Source organism: Hypanus sabinus, chromosome 12 (assembly GCF_030144855.1).
Source record: "Hypanus sabinus isolate sHypSab1 chromosome 12, sHypSab1.hap1, whole genome shotgun sequence".
NCBI lineage: Eukaryota > Metazoa > Chordata > Chondrichthyes > Myliobatiformes > Dasyatidae > Hypanus > Hypanus sabinus.
This window is the reverse complement of record NC_082717.1, coordinates 58,711,100-58,719,841: the sequence shown is the minus strand read 5'-3', so window position 1 is coordinate 58,719,841 and position 8,742 is coordinate 58,711,100.

Sequence of the window (8,742 nt, the reverse complement as noted above, 5' to 3'; positions counted from 1 at the left end):
CCTTACTCTTGTGAACGAGCTCATATAAGGGAAAAAGGAATGAGCAGAAGAATGAAGATAAATAGTTCTGTTTCTCAAACTCTCTACATTATGAATATTACATTTGGTCTGAAGGTAAGAGTACAGCCTATGAGTCAAGTTGAAGATTTTACTCTTAAGCACACAAAAGTGAAAAATGTGACCAGCTTCAAAAATAGTTTCAGGTTGAGTGAAGTGTCATTCTGGCTACATCAAAAGTTGGAAAGTTGTCAATTTCCCTCTCAAGGTATTAATAATCTCATCTTTCAAAGGTCTGATTGAACAAGATGGCATGCTACCCACATTGAGAATATTCGGTTATTCATCTCTTTAGGGTTGCTCCTTATCTTAGAGTTTTAATGTCATTTTATCTGGATTGTCTTGTTCCTTTGCATAGTATAAACCTTTATCCACCAGGGGGACCTTGATGGCTGTAGTAGTTCATGGAGACCGAATGCAGGAACTTTTTGCTGCTGTGAACACTTCTCCTCATTGATTTTTCTGCCCCTGAGGACACCTCCCCCCTATATTCATCCATCATTTCTTCTATTTGTTCTCAAGATTTTCCTTCCATTTCAGGACTACCTCTTGGTCTCAGATTCCTTTGTTTAACTTATAAAACTACCTATAATTTTGGACCACATTTCATCTCACATTAACAGTTAGAAGCCAAATGTACGATTCACTTTCTCCTAGATCAAGCACACTTTTAATTGTAATTAACATTTCTACTATTCATTGTGTATACACACTAAATGCTGACATTATCTCCGTGCCATCACATTCCCCAGCCTCACCATTACCTTTAATCAGGTTATCTTATGAACTTCTACCTTATCTTTGCCATAAGGATATAGATTCTGAACTTTATTGCTTGGTTCTTTTGCAGATTTGTCAGGACGGTTTCCAACTTTTCTTCTTTTATCATTACTTGTTTTTATTGGTTCTTCATCAATGTTGAATCTGAATCAGGTGCATTATCACTTACAAATGTGAGATTTCCTGTTGTATGGAAGAAGCAGGGGCCCTCATGGTAAATGATTCTTATATTTTCATCTCTATAATATGGAGCAAAGTAACACACATCTATCTATATCTATATGTATGTGTTTAACATGGTGTGATTTCCTGCAGACTAGAGAGAAATCATGTGAAATTTCAAATTAATTGTTATTCTAAATTTATTTTGTACATTTTCTTCTGTCCATCTAAAACGTTTTCTATTTTAACCCAGTGCAACCAAAGATTATTAATAAATTGTAATATATATTCTTCTTTAATCAGGCATTATTGATTGAAACTTTGCTGTAGAGTTAGTGCAACTCCTATTTCGTATTGAATATCAAAATTGGAAGAACGGAAACCTCAGCTATATCATTGATATAGAAACGCTTATGAACTCTTTGCAAAATATTTGTCATAGCAACAGATCTAGCATTGATGGACGCTTGACCAGACCTGTAACACTGTGTTTGATGTTCACTGTGACCTCGTTCTGCGGTTGTAGGGTGTATAATGCCGCCTTTGCCCTGTTGATGGCGCGCGTTCATTACAAACTGTCGGACAGTGAGGCACCTCTGACAAAGATCCGCGAACTCCCTTCTTCCTCTGCCAATCTGCTAACCACTGAAAGGCGCGCTTATCTGAGCTGATCTAAACGCATAACTTTTTCAATCTGTCTGCACAAAATTGAAATTGATCTTTATTGTTGGCTGTCCCTTTCCCGCTTTGATCTGCAATATTCCTGATTAGCACCTGAGCAGAGCACCCTAACAAAACCAATCCCATGTAAGATATATTTTTAAAAAAGTCCCAAAGAAAAATGAACCATTTGGGGTTAACCCATGTTTAAGTAAAATATGTAAGTATTTATCTAGTGATTAGAACAACGTATAAATGTTACGGAATAAATACGCCCACCTTTGCGTATTTGTCTTAAAGATGGATTAAAAATTCTATCAAATTATTTCTGCTAATATACCTACGATTGTAAATCATTTGTTGTTCTTTTAATGCGGTATATAGATGGCGCAATATATGCACGTTTCCTTTGGAACCACAAAGTTGCACAGCCTCAGTTAAAATAAACCTTCCCTTTCCATATGTTAGCTCAACTAGCTGCTTTCCCAGATTCCAAAGATGAAAGGTTTTTGTAAAGTTACGGGGATCTTCAGCTACTTCCCATCCGAGGCATGTTGAAGAAATGCCAAACTCCCGAATCAAAATCCTGCTTTTCACGCGTGAGATAAATTGTTCATGGTCCCATGTGTGTGATCACAGCCTCCTCATTTGTCATCATAACAACCGTTTAGTGTAAAATTAACAACAACTTAACTACACCAGTTATAAACAAGATCATGCATTACGATAGATTGATGGACAGTGGGCAGCAATAATCAGCCAAGTACGCTGTGAAACAAACGATTAAAAAAAGTAAAAAAAAATGAGGAGTTTAATTGACTTTTTCATATACGGTGGTTCGCGTTTGACGGGAAAGTGTAAGTTCAGCAAATACATAGACCCCAAGTTACATTTATAAACTGTATATATTTATATTTATGATTTTATTTAATATTAAATAGTATTGCTCTGAAAACTAGGTTATATTCACGCGTAGTTTTACAAAGTTTGGTTGATTTATGTAACATATATGTAAGATTCCTATGCCTGAATAATTATTTTTGTATAACACACTTAAATGCCATGAAAGAGTTGTTCAGACTATAGTATTTTTTCTATAAAGGGCGCGACCACAATGTTTAAGATATAGTATAACAATCTATCATTAGGAAGGATGGGACAATTTATATTACTTATGCATCTCATACAGATCTTACAAACTGTACTTTTAGAACAAAGTAAAAACATGGACAAAACATAAAATTGGTTCTTTTTGTCTGCTGATCAGGTAATCCCTCTTGATTACGACCGATGCTTGCCAAAACCTGGATAATATACTCGTTACACAGCATGATAATAGCCAGTATGAAATCTTCACATTAATATTCATTGTAAGCCACCGATTTAAACCTGTTCTGATGGCTGAACTGCTAAAACAGACGGTAGCCTTTTCAACAAAAACATGATAGTGCAGCAGATGAGAATTTAACATCATCCTTAATTCGTTATTTTAAATAATATCTAATATGCTAAATAACCTAGAGATTACTCCTTTCTATCCAAATATTGTTTTATAATTTCAGCTTTACATGGACAACACCAATAATCTTCTAATATACACACATACAGATATATAAAGACTACTAAACGGTATATAATTAACGTGTATTTTTGTCAAAAAATATTGATTGTGAAATGTTCGTAGGTGGGCTATATGTTATCCATTTCCGCAGGATGATGGTGGGTCTTGAACAGGACTTTCATGAGTTTTGATTGTTTGAAAGTACAGTATTTCAGAATCTTGCAGCAGTTGGCGGGTAATATACAATTAATTTGGATTCCGATCACCATCTTGTGTATAAATGAATCCATGCCTATTAGTCCTCCGGTGAAGCGCACATTACAATTTGCTTTAACAACATAAAGAAGCTCACAGTAAAATCACGTGTATGCATTGCAGTGACAATTTTCCACTCCCGCTTTATTTACTCCCTAAATACTATACGAAGACTAGAAATTCTGGCACATGTTTTGGCTGAACCTTCTGAGTAGTTTCAGATGGTTTCGTAAAAAAAGTAATACACTTCGAAGCGAACCTCCAATATAAAGTGGTCGCTAGCCGGTTAATAATGTGCAGTGGTGTTACTGAGAATGTTTTGTGTGTCTGCGCAGGGCTATAATTCAGCTCTAACAACAGACTGGCTGAGTGGAGTCCCCCTGAAAGGGTCGATGTAGGGCTTGGCAAACGTAACCTCTTGGCTCTGTGCGCCGTCCATCTGTCTGCACTTGAGTCCAGACAGATTCAATAGGTCCTTGTGTGCTTATGTCTGGCCCCCAAAAGGTGAAATGGCCTGTAACTGGACTAACTAAATGTTCAAGTGTTTACCAAAGTAGTGACCGTTGGATAAAACGAAACTCAAAATGATGTCAAACAGGGCGCATCTTTTGATGTATAGGAATTCCAGTACAATAAAAGCAAAGGGTTAAATTGTTTCCTTAAATTAAGGAATCAGTATTAAGCACACCTAGACAATATCTGGCCTCGCATAACACCTGCAAAATGTGCCCACGTAAGGAAACAGAAAATGGAAAGGAGTACATTTATTTTAAGAAGCCAGATATTGTCTACAAATTATCACCAAGGGGGATAGGTTAAGAGGATTATCGTCTAATTTCACTTTTCCCGCAAAAAGTGAGTAAAGTTACAAAACTTTAATTTGAGGTTAAACACAATTCCTGGTTTAAATTTGAATGCTAAATTAAAAATAAAACAGACAGAATTTAAACATATTAGGCTTCTGTAAAGATAGTGTTGATGAGCAATGGAAAGATGATATCCGGCTCATTTTATATCTGTCAAAACTGAAGCCCCGAAGAGTTTTCGCGACCTATATGGAACAACGTTGTCATTTGGGTATAGAGCTTTAAAAAGACCAAGAGGAAGTGGAAAAAGTCAGCATGGCATAATCAGTGTTACAATTTCTTAAAGTAGCTGTACTTTGCAATGGACCGTCCCTACGATTTTTTTTAAAAAGGAAAGCGCTATGTATTTTAATGAAAGGTACTTGTTTCACGCTACGTGTTGGAACCTAAATCCAGTTTTACGAGTTTCCTTTTTCTCACACCTGGACGGGACGTTGGGGGAGGGAAGAGGGGCGCAACACAGATTCAGCTACAGACAAAACAATCTTTGTTGTACTACTACCTCTTGGTTGCCTGTCTCATCTTGAACAAAGGCAATGAATATTATAGCACCAGATCCATATGTATAACATAACACACAGCATGCATGCCACCAATTACGTTTGGATTGTACAGCAGGGGCATTTCAAACGTTACACTTTCTCACTCAATTTTGTATGCCGAGACACATATCTTTTGTTCGCGATTAGTTTTGGTACAAAGCCTACACGATTTGCACTTCTGAATATAGTGCAAACGTCATCTGAACGCTTTCTGCTCAAGTGCCTCCTAATATGTGGGATGGAATATGGAAGCTTGTAATTGACACTCATTTTTACTGGCAAGCGCTGGCACGTCCTCAAGACGCTACAGACAATACAAAAACACCGCCAAGTTCGCCTTTATCTTCAATGGGTACTGCAGCGGACCTCTTCAATAAAGCGCATCCTATTTCATAATGAGGAAAAATACAGTATAGGGAAATGTTGCATTATTGCTGTTGGGTCCGTCTTGTTAACGGATAGGATAGATTCAAATAATACATTCACTTCAATGCGGTGAAAACAGATAGAGTCACACGGTCCAACTGCCCACTTCTCTAATACAACAGTTATAAAAAAAAACAAAAAGGACGTGTTCATTTTCTAACTTTGTAACAAAATAATGTGCTTCGGGAAGCTAAGTATCTAAGAGTTATCGATTGGCTTATTCGTTCATTGGTTGTCATACTACTAAGACCCTATCCGTCTGACAATGGAAATAAACTTTAGAATTAATCCGACCGCTGCCCACTGGCCAATGCAGCTATGTAGATTATGCAAAACATCTGATCACAATCAGTCAGTAACGGCAAGGCCTGATCGCCGAGTTGGGGGGGGGGGGGGAAGACAAATTCTGCAACACACGTTCTGAAAGCAGGGCTTTAAAAAAGTCAATTTACTAAATGATGTAGAAAAAAATAATGACAGAAGAGCGGAGTGGTTTGATTTATTTGGCGGATGGGTCGCGACTGCTAATGCCTGATCATTTACATATTGAAATGCGACCAAGCGGACCCTCAATTTTCCTGCCCATGTTTTGCACATGGCTCTCTCGGTTTTCAAGCAGTCAGGTTACCTCGCAACGCCCCTTGAGGAGGTCAGGCGGTCGATTCCGCGTTGATCAATTTTGACTGCAAGGCATCAACATTATGAAAAACACCCTGGCACCAGATGGAGCGAGGTCTAGGTAAAGGTCAAGGTTAGCTCAGCCTGCTATTGAATCGGCTGCGTGATAGATCGTTGACTTGCTTTGCTTGGAGGCACCCATAGGGGTTTCTGCGAATAAAAGGAGTCACAAGTGAAACGGTTCGACGGTGCTCTGAATGCTAAAATAATTATTAGATGCATTAAAAATACGAGTAGCCAAACACTTATTTGAAAAAAAAAACACACGCAGATATACGCTCGGCACATTTATTAAACAAATCAGTCGACTTTGAATACACAGCGCCAGTCATTGGATGCATGGCATAAAGTTATTGTTAGTGAGCTAATCAAAAGATAGAATTAACTCCTTCGTTACAGACTTGTCTACAATTCGCAGCCTAACGCGTTTAACCGCCCCTTCCCTTCACTAGTCATTCGATCGTTTTTATGTGGATCATTGTGCTGCGGACTCGGAGTTTCAGAAGGCGAATGTTGCAAACACAAAAGTAACTTTTCATTTGGCTGCTCCAATAGTTTAATCACGAAAGAGTGAAGATTCCAGGACTACGTTTTAGTTTGGCTGGGACTCGGCAATAACTGCATCAGCGATCTCAGTTCAGTGACTACTGGGCAAAATGGCAGATAAAAGATGACCAGGTTAGCAGCCTGCTCCCAGATGCAGATTAGATCAGAAATCATTTTGCATTAGAAATGGGGGAGGTCTCCTGGAAGGAACTTGGCTCTCAAAGCAGTTCTGCGGCTCTTTGCCCTCTCTCCCTATAAATTTACAGAGCCCTTTCCTGCAGAAAACCGCACGTTCAAAACAAAACAACCTGCAGTCATTTGGACTCCTTACAGATGGGAAATGTACTTTCACCGTTTTAATAGAAGTGCCATCTACTCTGGGTTAGGAGTTACAAAACCATTTTGTTTTAAATCCATTACTTAAAGTAACCTAACTTCCTCCTGAAAGAGGGACCGTACAGCTGCAACCGCAAGTCTTATCTGATCGTTGAGTGTCAGAGTAAAAATAGTTAACCCTTCAACCACTTGCCACATCAAGAGAAAACAAAAAAAATGGCGTAGTTTCTGTTAACACAGCTCATCATTGATCACAAATGAGTTCAATTTCACTTCTGCTGCCTGAACTATCTTGTTGGCCACATTCACGTTCAGAGCCTCCAGCTAGAAGCGCTTATACTCCATAAAATAAGCACCACCACACGCACACACACACACACACAGGTTACGTTTTGGGATTAGGGGCGGGTTTGGTGGGGAAGGTGGTGGTGTACTGTTCTCATACTTCACGGAAACAATGACTTAAGACGACTCTCAAACCTGCCGTCTTTTCAGATCTCCGTTGCATCGATTTGCTGTATATAGTATAGCCCAAGTTTTAAAGGCAGGATTCCATAAACTATCCGCTCAGATCGATATTTCGCCGAATTCCATTGCCATGTATTCGGTGGCATATTCTTCCTCATTTATGAATCTCTAATTGTAACGTCCACGTTTTTTCGGGTTTTGTTGTGCACATTTTGTTTAAAATCGACACAGAAAGGCAGATTTAGTAAAAAAAAACCTGTTTTATTTTGTTATTGATTTATCAGAGTTCCATCTATCGTCTTTAATGAAACCTTTCAAGTATCACCATGGGCAACATCATTAACATGGAATCATTTTTCCTTTAAAAAATAATGTGCTTTGAAATCTTATTACTTTTTAAATAAAACGATCGATGCAGGTGCAAAATCATAAAACGTTACTTGAAAACTTCTCATCTCAGATAAATGAAAAGTGTGTGTGCGTGTCGAAACGAGAAGCAGCATTGCTATTTTAACTATGATTTGCATTCAACTCAAATACCTGCAACCAAAATACCTGCTAATCTATTGAAAAACGGGAATGAAATGTGTGAAGCTCAATTATTAATCCGCCCTCGGTTTAATATACTGCATAGAAGAGCGGCACAAAGGGGAGAAAAATAATAGGCTTGTTATTTTCACTTTGCATTATAGATTCACTTGATGCATTTTAAGTCTTGTGAAATATTCACCGACGAGTAACCGAAAACAACAGAGCTGCGGTTAACAGGTAATGTCCCACCAGATGGTCGAGGACTTTTAATATTTACAAAATAAACAATATATATATATATATATATATATATATATATATATATATATATATATAAACTACGTACGCACAGAAAGTGTCAGCAATCTCCACAAACAGTTTTCTTTTACACGAGAGTGTGGGAAATTCATTGGCAAGATTTCCGATGTTAATTTAGAATTATTTTCAAATGTAAATATATTTTATTCTCCATCTGCACAATCCGAGTTCGCGGGTACGCCTTCGAAAATTGTTACGCTAATCTTTGTTTTGTCATTTATTCAGAATACTTTGCAAACCTCATTTATTTTCCCAATAATTAGCCTTATGAATAAAGCTGACCCTTTACCGCAGTTAACAAAAATAACTTTTGCACGCATACATGTACACATTTATAGGTACACACATGTATTTGCGTGTGCGCGTTATAATTTTTGATTCTTTGCAGTTGTGCAGAAGATCTGTAAGTCCATAGCTTATTTGCATGGTTTTGGCCAATACCTCTGTGCCCATGAGTTGCAAACAGCCCTGTGCTGGCAGAGAGAAGATGGGGGGGGGCGTTGTGGGGGTTGGAGGGTGGCGTGGCTTTGAGAGGGGAGGGGAGGGATGATAGATT